General features: G+C 38.3%; 1 protein-coding gene across 1 annotated transcript in view; it reads left to right on the top strand.

Annotated features, from left to right (window-relative positions):
* LOC140243515 (syndetin-like) overlaps positions 1-13953 on the top strand; it is a 52242-nt gene that overhangs the window by 16700 nt on the left and 21589 nt on the right. The window lies entirely within an intron of this gene.

Genomic DNA, 13953 nt, shown 5'->3' with positions numbered 1-13953 from the left:
TCGGTCCAAGCATTACGCGCCATCATTTTGATGATACCGCGACGCTTGCCGACGCTTGCTGACACTTGCCGACACCCTCAAAAGAAGCTGTTGATTATTTCTATGTTGCGTGACCTCCGCTCACGCAAGTGTTCGTTTTATTATAGTGCCGACGTTTCGGGACACGGCGCTTGAGATGTAGCGAGATTTCTGAATGGTCACGGCCAGTGCTCAAATTGAATAGCGAGCGACGTGTTCAGACGCACCTCTCCTGATTACAAATGATGCTCGTGATAGCCCGACGATGAGCGACGTGTCCAGACGCTTTCCTTTGTCTCAACATTGATTATGAGTTGATTTGCGTTTCGTTTGGCTATAAGATGGTGAAAAGAAGACGTAATTATGGGGTGTGATCTCACTGAACGGAGAACACTTTGAAAGCAGCGATCGAAGATGGTTTATGAAAACACATGTAGGTCTAGTGCACTCATACGCGAATGTATGCCTTAATTAGGCAGCTCCATACATGTAAAATTTTGCATGCATGAGGTGAGATCTTTTTTTATCTGTCAAGTGACTCAAGAAATGAATACAGTGTATTACGAAGTCGTCCTATTTCTCCCGTAGGAAAAAGTCAGATGTTTGCCTTTACTTTTGGAAATGAACAGCGGCAACAATCGGCTCCGCAAGATGCTAAAATTAATGTCAGATGTTTCATTCTAATTTTGGAAATGAATAATGGTAATATTCGTATGATACTAAAATAAACGTCGGATGTTTGTTTATACTTTTGGAAATGAATAACAGTAAGATTCAGCTCCATACGGTGCTAAAATTGATGTCAGATATTTGATTTTGCGATCGGAAATGCATAAGGATAACATTTGGCTCCGGAAGATGCTGAAATAAATGTCGAATGTTTGCTTTGACTTTCGGAAATGATTAACAATAATATTCAACTCCGTACGATGATAAAATAAACGCCGCATGTTTGCTTTCACTTTCGAAAGTAAATAGCAACATTCGGCTCCAGAAGATGCTAAAATAAACTATCACATGATTGCTTTTACGTTCGGAAGCGAATAGCAGTAATATTCTGCTCCATACGATGCTAAAATGTTGGATGTCTGCTTTTAAATTTCGAAATGAATAACAGTAACATTGATTCATTAAAATTGATGTTTGATGTTTGCTTTGATGTTCGGAAATGAATAATAACGAGATATGAAACTCGTCAGACTGACGAGTTAGGTGATACGCTTGGGGTCATCAGATGTCGGTCATCTGTGATCGACAAAGAAAAGAATGTGATATAGGCACATTAAAGTTATATTGAGCGTGCATACAAAACCGTTTCTCTAACCTCTCGGCCACGGGACATCCACGGAAATGGTAAGGCAAAAAAGAAATGTATAGATATTACAGGGAGAAAATTCAATGCCCACTCAACCAACGTGGCCGCGTGAACATGTATTGCATTGCTAGACGGAAATGCGGCCTTGTAACTACTGATGTCGCTATGCCATTTCTGGCAACTTGGGAAAAATACGTGCCGTAAACATAAAACCTATAATCGGCTGGTTTTGATACCTTGCCTTTAATCACAATTTTCAGTGTGATGACGTCATCAAAGCACAAAACAATGACATGGTCTTGAAAGACAATTGTTCAAAGTACAACACCTCCGTCGTCGTCATTACATACTATGATCGGTTTGACAAAGTCAGCCTGCAAAATTTTGCAGCAGTCGAAGCAATATGGTCTCCAACACAAAGAGGGATATGGTGTGTGTGTGTGTCTGTGTGTGTGTATAGGTGCGTTTATATACGAATGTGATTTCTACTTGGACGAATATGTAATACAAAACTGAAGAAAAAAAGTAAAATAGCTAAGTATTTTGTTTCGTGATCTTGTGGGGTTCGAACCCGCACGTGTGCAACCTCACGTCTCTGAGACGTCGCCTTAAACCACTCGGCCATACGTCTCGACGAGAAACTAGGAGGAACGTAAACTTATGTATGTGAAAGATGAATCAGGAATCGTTTTGTCCACATTCCATTCTCATTTTCAGTTTTAAACTGCAAAATTGTCAAAGTGATGAGGAGATTTCAAAGAATAAAATGCATGATTACTGCAGCTTATTGTCTCAGTTACCACATACTTAAGTTACAGAGGAAATGGAGCAAAATCAGCTGAGATAAAGGTGCTTAAACGTTGTCAAGTCAATGCACATTAAAAAAAAATCACCTCCCATAGACATAACACGTAAACTTGTCTGATTTTGAGTCTTTACCTTTAATAACAATTTGAAGTATGATGGTAAGTCTTCTCGAACCAAGAGTGCGGAACGTAAGCTTCTACGTGAAAGATGAATCATGACGATCACCAGTGACCGACACATCTTCAAAGGGATCAGTTATTAGAAGTGGAAGCCCCCGTGCCAAGCATATTGTCTCAGCAATTCCAAAGCAATGATACCCTTACATTTAGGCATACCATAATTTCCCTCTGAAATCAATGGTAGGTATTATTCATGTACAATTGCTTGCCTTGTCCATAAACTTTGCTTTACAAACTTTCAGTGAAACGTGTCATAACATAATTCTGTAACTCCATTAGCAGGGATTGACTACATAAAGAAAGATATGTCAAATTGAACGCTTAGCGCGTAGAACTAAAGGGGATTTTAGCCTGATGCTCTGTTCTTCACTGCTCAGATACCAACAATACTCATTACCTACGGCTACGTATAGAGAAACAGCCATGACGAAAATAAGTTTTTCCTTTTCTTTGGCAGATAGACACACAACCCCTTTAAACCACACTATAATTGACATGGAGGGACATGAAAAAGTTCATTACTACTACTAAACAGTGATGCCTTCTACTCATGTGGCACAAGATACCTCTATAGCAACATAAAACCTGTCTACAACTCCGTTATTGCGTCAAACAATAACATCCTGGAATTTCAAAGAGATGAGCGAGACGCCATACACCTGGCCTAGAGTTAATTCATTCAGTTGCCATTCCTGCTCCAGTTGAGTTATGTGAATTATTTTCCGACCTGTCTTGTGACAGTGTAACAGGAACAAACGTAGAGAAAAGGAAAGAGAAAAGGAAAGGTGGCAAGCGGGGCACTGTACCAAGGGCAATTTAAACAATACGTATGATAAATGAAGCAAATCCAACCTCCAGCCTCCGACAAAAAAAAAGAAAGAAAGGAACTTGAGTGACTGTGTGTCGTGGGGTAGTATAATTGATAAGATAATACGATATTAATGACATCGATCGGAATAAAGCTGAACTGCCAAAAGAAAAACAAAGAAAGAGAGAGAGAGAAAAAAAACATGATAGCGTCCTGCGGGTCTCGAACATCTCGTCCTAAGGTAGTGCATAATGACCATGCAGCGCGATAAGCGACTATGAAGCCACACGGCTGTACCGAAGATTGGATGTGAAATGTATCTTTAATATTTTTTTTATTATATATATATTTATCTTAAATCTTTATACCATTTACAAGATGAAAAAGTTCATTACTACTACTACTAAACAGTGATGCTTTCCACTCATGTGGCACAAGATACCTCTATAGCAACATAACCTGTCTACAACTCCGTTATTGGGTCAAACAATAACAACCTGGAATTTCAAAGAGATGAGCGAGACGCCATACACCTGGACTAGAGTTAATCAATTCAGCTCCCATTCCTGCAAGTTATTTAAACGTACATGTTCCTACCTATCCTGTTACAGTATAACAATAACCAATGAAGAGAAAAGGAAAGAGCAACGAAAGGTGGCAAGCGGGACACTGTAACAAGGGGCAATTTACAACATTAAGTGTGACAAAATTAATGAAGCAAACCCAATCTCCAAACTCCAATACAAAACAATGGAAATAGAGCAGCCGTGTTCACGGGTTACATATAATTGATAAAATAATACGATAAATGACATCGGAGTAAAGCTGAACTGCCGAAAAAAAAGAAAAAGAAAGAAAGAGAAAACTCCTGCGGGAGTCGAACTTCTCGCCTTTCGGTATGGCGTTATGAACACCCAACGCGCTAAGCGATTACGCCACACGGCTGTCCTGAAGATCCTATGCGAAACTTAAATGTATGATAATACTATCGTGACAGTACTGACTGAGATGGCGCTATTCAACTTCCCACAAGTGGCCGCGTGGATTCGACCAATATACAGTTGCAAAGAAAAATTGGGAATCGTTCTGTACAGATTGCATTCTCATTTTCAGTTTTAAACTACAAAATTATCGACCTGATGAGGAGATTTGAAAAAATAAAATGCATGATTACTAAGTCTTATTGTCTCAGCTACAACATACGTATGTTTCAGAGGAAATGGAGCAAAATCAGATGAGGTAAAGGTGCTTAAACGTTGTCAAGTCAATGCATGGTTTTAAAAAAAATCACCTCCCATAGACATAACACGTAAACTTGTCTGATTTTGAGTCTTTACCTTTAATCACAATTTCTAGTATGATGACGTCATCATATTTCAAAACCATCACATGGACTTGAGAGGCAAATGTTCAAAGTACAACATATCTGAATTTGGGATAATACTGAGCTTAAACAACAGAGATACGAGCAAATGAATGTCTGAAACAGTACCTCAAAAAAATCAATTCCACTTTTTTTATTTAAAATGACGATATGATGACATCATCGCGTTTTACTGGCAATATTGATACTTGGAATGCTATTTACAATTCATATACTTTTGTAATATGCAATAGAAATATAGGGTCAACGGACGATTTAAAGAGCTATGGCGAAATAAACAAAGACATGTTTTTTCACTATATTTGCAGAAAGACGCGCACGCGGAATTTCAACTTTGACGCCAGTGCATTCCTTTGTTATAGGTCGAAATCGATCGGAAATCAATGGATATTGTTACTCAAGGTATAAGGAATCCAAATCAGTCAGAAAAATTGCATTTTCATGTTGCTTACGGGCTCTGCGCGCGAAATTGCGCGGACGGACGCGCACGCGAGAAAATGTGTGAAACGCTTAAAATTGTCTGAAACTTCGAGATTTCCTATTGGGAAGTCGTTTTGAGCCTTTTAAAATTTTGACGCGCGCTTACGCGCGCGTAATGATGACCTGTGTAACTAGCGTTAAAAAGTAAGATAGAGCGTGACCTGAACTTCATGTCCACCGAAAATGATACAGAAATGACATCTAGTTATGAAGTTATGATCGATCATGTGACAAGGTCCGAAAATCACAAAATGGCGCCTAGATGACGTCATAGATATGTTACTGTCATGAAAACCTTATTGTGGCTAGATTTTGTCATGAGACATGTTGACTGAAAATGTCATGTTATTTCGTAATGTCATTCTTGAGATATTGACGACACAAAATTGTCCAGAAAGAAAGAAGAATAAAAAAAAATAAAGAGAGATTTTGACAATCACAATAGGTGATACGCTGATAGCGTATCACCTAATTATATTCAACTCCGTACGATGATAAAATAACTGTCTGATGTTTGCTTTTATGTTTGAAAGTAAATAGCAATAACATTCAGCTTCGGAAGACGCTATAAATGCCGGATGTTTACTTAAACGTTCGAAAGTAAATTAGCGATAACATTCAGCTCTGGAAGATGCTAAAGTAAATGTTGAATGATCCCTTTGACGTTTGGAAATGAATACCAATAATATTCAACTCTGTGTGATGGTGAAATAAATGCCGGATGTTTGCTTTAATGTTCGAAAGTAAATATCAATAACATTCAGCTCCGGAGGATGCTAAAATAAATGTCGAATGATCCCTTTGACGTTCGGAAATGAATAACAACAATATTCATTTCCGTACTATGATCAAATGAATGTCGGATGTTTGCTTTTACTTTCGAAAGTAAATAGCAATGACATTCGGCTCCGGAAGATGCTGAAATAGATGTCAGATGATTGCTTTTACGTTCGGAAGTGAATAGAAGTAACATTCTGCTCCATACGATGCCAAATAAATGTTGGATATTTGCTTTTACATTTCGAAATGAATAACAGTAACATTCAGCTGCGTTTGATGGGAAAGTAAATGTCTGATATCTGCCTTGACGTTAAAAATGAACAACAGTAGGCCCTACTATTCGGCTCCGTACGATGCTAAAATAATATTGTCAGATGATTCATTTCACTTTCGGAAGTGGACAGCAGCAAATAACATTCGGCTCCGTATGATAATGAAATAAATGTCGGATGTTTGTTTTTAAATTTGGAAATGAATACCAGTAATATTCTGCTCCGTATACGATGCTAAAATAATAAGAGATTGTTGGTTTTACATTTGGAAATGATTAACAGTATCAATCGGCTCAGTTAGATGCTAAAATAGATAGCGGATGTTTGCTTTCACGTTCGGAAATGAATAAGGATAACATTCAGCTCCCTAAAGACGCTAAAATGAATGTCGGTAGTTTGCTTTTACATTTGAAAATGATTAACGGTAATATTCGGCTCCGTAAGGTGCTAAAATACTAGTAAATGTTGCGTGATTGCTCTTACAATCGGAAATGAATAACGAAAACTTTCGGCTCTTTATAGCGCTAAAACGTTAATGTCGGATGTTTTAAATGTCTGCAAATGCTCCCATTTTCTCATTTCAAACGTAAGTTTTGACCACCTAAATAGGCATCAACTTTTAACTAACTAACAGTGTGTGGGATTATTCCGAAGGTGCCTAGTCTGAAAACTCTTAATCCGGCACGAAAATTAATTAATTAATTTATTTATTTATTTATTTATTTATTTATGTATGTATCTATTAATTATTCATTTATCTTTTGTGTTTAACAACGTTGAGAATATCGACCCCCGTTTCGCTTTCGAGTCGACGATTCTTCAAAAAACGAAACTTTTTCCCCCTTCGTCAATTTGGGATTTACGAGCCTTCGGAATGACTGTAACTATGTTTATTTTTTTTTTCAGTCGATTAGGGGATGGGGGGGGGGTAGTTCAGAAAATAAATATAGAAGGGAGTGAAAATCTTGAGGCAAGAAATACAAGTAAGTGAAATTCTCAGTTTCATATCGTTAATTTTTTTGCGTGATGTTTGTATTCTGGAAAGAGTCATAGCCCTACTTATTCCGTTGGTTCATTCTTCCGAATCTTAGCCTTCGGAATAACGAACTCTAAGTAACGAACTGTAACTTTATATTTTGTTTTGTTTGTTTGTTTTTCAGTCGAGCAGTGGAGGGGGAAGGGTAATTCAGAAAAGAAATATATAGACGGCATCAGGGAAAATTTTGAGGCAAGAAATCAGTTTCTCAGTTTGACATTGTTAATTTCTTTGCGTGGTGGTTATTATTCCAAAAAGAGTCATGTATGATGATACTAGGTGTACTTATATTCCGATGGTTCGTTCTTCCGTATCCGAAAAACGCAAATTCCATGTTTGTTACTATAGTAATCTGAAAATGTATTAGGGGTTGTTAATCCGAACATTTTGTGACATTCCAAAGGTTCGTTAATCTGAAAATGGGAAATACGGTTCGTTAATCTGAAAACGAATAACGTGGTCAAAAATTTGTTTTGTTTTCGGATTAACAGCATTTAGAAAACCAAACCTTCCTTCGTTTTTGAATTGACGAATCTTCAAAACAGCAACACAGTTTTGTTGTTGCTTTTATTTTTTTTCGAATAACGAGACTTCGGAAATTGCAAACTTTCAAAGTAACGAACAGTGGTAGGTACGATTTTTTGTTAATCATTAAAGCGAGCAGTGGAGGATAATTCAGAAAAGAAATATAGACGGGAGGAATAATCTTTGATTGATGATGATGTTGGTCATGTTTCTGACTGTTTATAGAAAAAGGCTGAGTGATCCGAGTGATGGTGATGATAAGTTATTACTAATGCGAGTGTAAAAGACAGCTTGCTGAACATACTTCTTTCCCTTCCGGCCCATGATTGATGGGGAAAAAAAACATACTCCTCACAACAAAAAGAACCACGTGCTAGCAACCTTCGTAAAGTTAAATCTAGACGTTCATTGCCAGCAAAGGGGAAAGAGATTGTGTATGCAGTCTCTGGCATTACGAGAAACTTGACACCCCACCCTTCTCCCCTCCTTGTGGAAATTTTCCACAAAACCAGGTGCCAGACCCAAGGTGCCAGACGAAAGAATGCGCGCACTGGAATAAACCGCGTGTACATAGCCTGGAAATATCGATCGAAGAACTAGCTCATGAGTTGTCATCGCACAAAGATCGTGATTCTAATTATAGCCTTTCTTTTGACCGTTAGTAGAAATATCGAACAGTTTATTATTGTGTACTTAATTGAGTATTTTAAATGTTTACTGAACTACAAAGTGTATAGGAAGGGATCTATTACTTACAGAAATATACGAAAGGCCTCGTATGCCAAGACAAATTCACTACGAGTATGTGATGCAGCCACTACCCGGTTAGACGGCAAAATCCTGACAATTTCACGCTCAAAACTACGTATTACTTTGGAAAGTTTGAAGGAACTTCACCTACGAACTGTGAAGTTATTTGGCTATCAACATTCGTTCGTTTTTGTTTTTTGTTTTGTTTTTGTTTTTTCCTCTTTTAAAAGACATGATTTCTTCGTATGGAACGTAAACTGTTTAGCGAACATCGTTATGGCAGACTTTGTGATATCAGTCAGGGGAAAAGAAACTGGAATAGTTAAGATGTTTAGAATCCAATAAATAACATGAAAAGCCTGAAAAATAACACATGACTATGTTTTATAGTAAAGAACAACTGAATATACCCAACAATTTTTTTGCATTGAAAGAAAGATATTATTCAGAGGGGTGAAGGTTCAGATGCGAGTTTCTTCACTTTGTCTCCCTCTACAAATTAAATTTGTTAAGATGGCAACTGCTGATCTGTACATCAACAAACATGTACATCGCGTACAGTAGCTCAGTACACGTAGTACTCGAGAATCTTTATAATCGTGCTGCTGGTATACAAGCTGGACGATACTATTACTAAGGCATACTGTCGTAATGTTTGTTTAGTCAATTTTTTTTTTTTTTTTTTTTTTTTTGCGGACTAGCCAAAATTTAATCAGGGTAGTGATATGACAACAGTAAGTGAATAAAGACAATCTGAACTTATTCGTTGCCCTATTGTGATGTGGAGCGAGTTTTACCTTGCATTTTAAAAGGCGAGTTTTCTTTCTGTTAGAAATCATGTAACTGATCTCTGCAATATTAATGTACGAGTAGGCCCTATAGCTTCTTACTTAGTCTAAACACGATTTCAGTCGATTTTGCTATTAACAGTTCAAGTTTTTGCGTTTGTAAACGGCATTCACTGGTGCTTGCTTGTTTGCTTGCTTGGTACATTTCTGTCATGCGGCTGGCAGTTCGTGACTTAAAATCTCCACTTCTCTTTTACGGTCAGCAACGATTTGATAAACAAATTCATAGGGTTCATCAACAAGATGGTACACATAACGTGATACAATGCGTATTCAGCACATTGGCGTGGTGGCATATAGAAAGTTAATGAACAAGCACTAATCTTTTTTTTTTTTTTCACGCATCGCACTGTGTCTTGCAAGGAAGGTGTCTCAGTGACCCCTACACCACAGACTTTCAAGTACATTGTACAGAGTAACTTTGATCAAAGACAATGGCATTAAGGCTTGCCGATTTCAAAACAGAATGTCCACGCCTTGCCTCGTGCGAACAAAAGACGGATTAGGAGGCAACTTATTCACTAACTACCCAGCCCTGTCGCTGCATAGAATTGCACTGCGTCTGGTCGGGCTTACTAGCAATTCCCTCAGAAGAAGGTGACGGGCACTCTCCACAGAACTCTTAAGAAGTTCTGTGGCACTCTCCCGTTTCGGGACAATTTTCACAACAATTTCAGATAATTTGTGACTGAAAAAAAAAATCAATTTTGGGAATGAACTGGATGATGACACATTTGCTCCTGCAATAATTGTTCTTGCATGTATTTTGTGCATGTGAAAAAGCGTTCGAACTCTTGTTTCCAGTGTACCGTGGAAACTCGATATAGGCATAGGAGATCCTGATATAACAAAATAATACCCGATATAACAAACTAATTTCTCCGGTCCCAACGAATTCATTTTCTGTTTTGTATTGTTTATTGTCTACTGAAAAAGATTACATAGAACAAAATACTGTATGTCTGTCTCAAAAATCTCGTCATAGCGAGTTGCCACGTGTTGACTTTGTATAATTTTCGCGTGGTGTTCGGTGCTGCAAACTTCGGGGCTTACTTCGTTCCTTCGGGTGTTCGCGTTCGCGTCGGGTGGTCGCGTTACCCGACATTTCGCAGATTAGGTGCCCTAATCTACGAAGGGTCGGGTAAGGATGGGTAAAATAATTGCAATTTAATACAGATAATCCTTGACATAAGGCTGATCGTTTAACGCGACTATACGTAAAAAAGTGTCATTCAAGTGACGAAGTATCGGGTGAATCAGGGACGGCGAAACCAGAGAATAAATCAAAGCAAAAGACATCAAACAGGCCACAAAATAGCACAAAAATGGCAATTACAAATAAAAGAGTATAAAATATCATCAGAAACATAATTTTATGGCTAAATACTAAGTAAAAACAATAACATTACAGGATGGAGAATATGAATACATTGTACCGGTATTCAAACTTCCGAAAAATATCCTTTATTAGGTAGGTCCGATGGAACAGTAAAACACGCAAAAACCTACAGACATGGTTGTCAGTGTATACGCTCGCTATAGCAACCAGCATGTATATTGGGCATCGGCTAAATTATGTTAAAATGTTTGCAACAAAATCACGACGGTACACAGAATCAATGCTCATTCAATCCCAAAGTGTGCATTTAATTTTGCAGTCTTTAGGGTCGACAAAACATAGAATTGCATGGTAAAGCAGAGAACGTGAACTGAACCAATTAATCAGAGTTCTGTGTGAGTCTACTTTGACCAACCAAACAAACTAATCGGTTTTGAAAAATATTTCAGAAAGGGATTAAAAAGGTTTCACAATCTTATCACGAAATTTTGAAGGGATTATTTCATGCACCGGTAACCAGATTCTGATTATATCTGAAAAGAATCCCATCTTTTCAGTCAAACAACACAAGTATTCGCAGTGATGTAAAAGAATGTCTCCATATCGATACTATGTGGTTTTGTAGAATAAAGGACATTTATCCTGAAATAGGTCCCCACTCCATTCACCGCCATTCAGTTACACGTACAGTACAAGTGTACGTATAAATTTGTATTTCGTCATAGTGCAGCCGGTGACTGCTGTCAACCTCCATAGACTTTGCACATGGTAAAGTTCACGATTCAGCCCAATAAAGTCCATGGAGGTGGTATGAGCTAGTTGTCACCACCAGTGAAGAAATGAGTGGAGACAGAAACCACGATAATGCCGATAACAATGTTGTCAAGATGTTCAGATAGCACAGGAAGGACCAGATCGTTGTAATCTACGAGTCGAGACGACTAAAACTTTCGCCGCACATACTGTACAATATGAATGGTCGTCCATTGAAACCTTCATGATCACTTTATCGCACGCGAGCGTATCGCTTTGCCATAGTTATGCACGGCGAGCATCATCTGCTGCTAGCCTTGTATACAAACGCTTGTGATAATTTTTTCAGTGTAAAAACATAGGAATACAATCGCGTATTCGGAGATAAAACACGCGAACGTTCGTATATTTGCAATGGCTTTTTCTCGAAGATTCGGGTAAGTTGTACCCGATACTTCGTAAATAATAGGGGTCTAATTATCAAATGCTCCACCCGACCCTTCGTATATTAGGGCATATAATCTACAAAAGGTCGTGTATCGCGACCACCCGACCCGAACGCGATCACCCGATGAAACGAAGTAAGCCCTCGCCGAAGTGCCTACTCATTGTTTTATTTCCGCTGTTTCTCATACCTCGTTTGGTACGATTTCTTTCGTTTAATATCACTATATTCGTTCCCTTTGTTTCGAAGTACCGGTATATAAAAATTCTTCCAGGTGTCTCTCTGGTGTCTCGGAAATGAATAATAAAAAAATTCAACTCCGTATACGATGATGTTTGCTTTTATGTTCGAAAGTACAGTAAATAGCAGTAACAGTCAGCTCCGGAAGATGCTAAAATGAATGTCGAATGATCCCTTTGACATTCGGAAATGAATAACAATAATATTCAACTCCGTACGACGATGAAATAAATGTCTGATGTTTGCTTTTATGTTCGAATCTGTAGCAATAACATTTACCGCCGAAAGATGCTAAAATAGATGTCGGATATTTGTTTTTAATTTTGGGAAATTAACAACGGTAATATTTGACTTTGTATGGTACTAAAATAAATGTCGGATGTTTTCTTATACTTTTGGAAAATGAATAACGGTAAGATTCAGCTCCGTACGGTGCTAAAATTAATGTCGAGTATTTGATTTTGCGTTGGGAAATGAATAAGGATATCATTCGGCTGTGGAAGATGCTGAAATAAATATCGCACGTTTGCTTTGACGTTGGGAAATGAATAATAATGATATTCAACTCCGTACGATGGTAAAATAAATGTCGGATGTTTTCATATGGTCTTTTGGAAATGAATAACGGTAAGATTCAGCTCCGTACGGTGCTAAAATTAATGTCGAGTATTTGATTTTGCGTTGGGAAATGAATAAGGATATCATTCGGCTGTGGAATATGCTGAAATAAATATCGCACGTTTGCTTTGACGTTGGGAAATGAATAATAATGATATTCAACTCCGTACGATGGTAAAATAAATGCCGGATGTTTGCTTTTATGTTCGAAAGTAAATAGCAGTAATAATCGGCCCCTGAAGATGCTAAAATAAATGTGGAATGTTTCCTTTAACTTTCGGAAATGAATAACGATAATATTCAACTCCGTACGATGATAAAATAGATGTCTGATGTTTGCTTGTATGTTCGAAAGTAAATACATGTAGCAATAACATTCTGCCCCGGAAGATGCTAAAATAAATGTGGAATGTTTTTGCTTTAACGTTTGTGGAAATTTCCATGAAAGCAGAGTGGATCAATCAATAAGTTAGTGTTGCATGCCAGCAAAGGAATGCGCGTATGCATTCCTTCACACCCCACCCGTGTTGTAAACCACGTGTAGATATCAATTAGACAGTCTGGCCTGGGAGTGGGAGTGAGCCAGGGACATGTCTCTAGCACTAGTCTTGAGTAAAAGCCCCTTTTGAGTTCCTGTAAACGTCACATGATACTGTTTTGTCTTTCTTTTCGCCTAAAAAAAAGCATATAGCGAACAGACCTCACCTCCCTGATATCACAAATGTTCACGTAGCCATGCAAAAGGATTGATTTATCCCTTCTAGGCGAAAACTGAATTAAATGTCCTTTGATAGAAAATTCGAAATCTAGCATGCCTGGATAAAGACTACCTTGGTACCTTCGCAATGTACCAGGCCAGCTAGAGCCACATGTTCCGATCGTTGAGAGCTAGCGAAGGAAGCAAAACGGTGAGCTAGTAGCGGCATGTACGTATACAAAATGCACCTCATTGGTGAAAGCGTGGGGCTGATCGAATGCATTCTAGAAGACAAAGGCTGTGAACCCTGGCAAATTAATCCTGTTGGTAGTGTTACTGTTAGGTTTTAACAGACAATAGAGAGATTAGACAAAGTCACCCTCATTGTTGATGCATTATCAGTTTCATTCCGGAATGCCCGGCTTATTTTTAGGCCCTGTTTACTAAGCTGAGCATTCCCAGGCGACGGCCGGAATGGGTATAGAATGCGCGCATTCTTGAGTGCATGCCACCGAGATAAAAGGTATTCCGAACGCATTCTGGAATACCAACGAGTGGATGTCCGTCGTGCCTAAAGTTGTTGCTGTTGTTGCTCGCTGGCCCTGTGAGAGATTTGACTTGCGGCTGCAAAATAAGTAATACAGTTTGTTTTGCCTTAA

This window comes from Diadema setosum, chromosome 20, assembly GCF_964275005.1.
Source record: "Diadema setosum chromosome 20, eeDiaSeto1, whole genome shotgun sequence".
Lineage (NCBI taxonomy): Eukaryota > Metazoa > Echinodermata > Echinoidea > Diadematoida > Diadematidae > Diadema > Diadema setosum.
The sequence above is the reverse complement of the archived record's forward strand: the minus strand, read 5'-3'. Positions and strand labels throughout refer to the sequence as shown.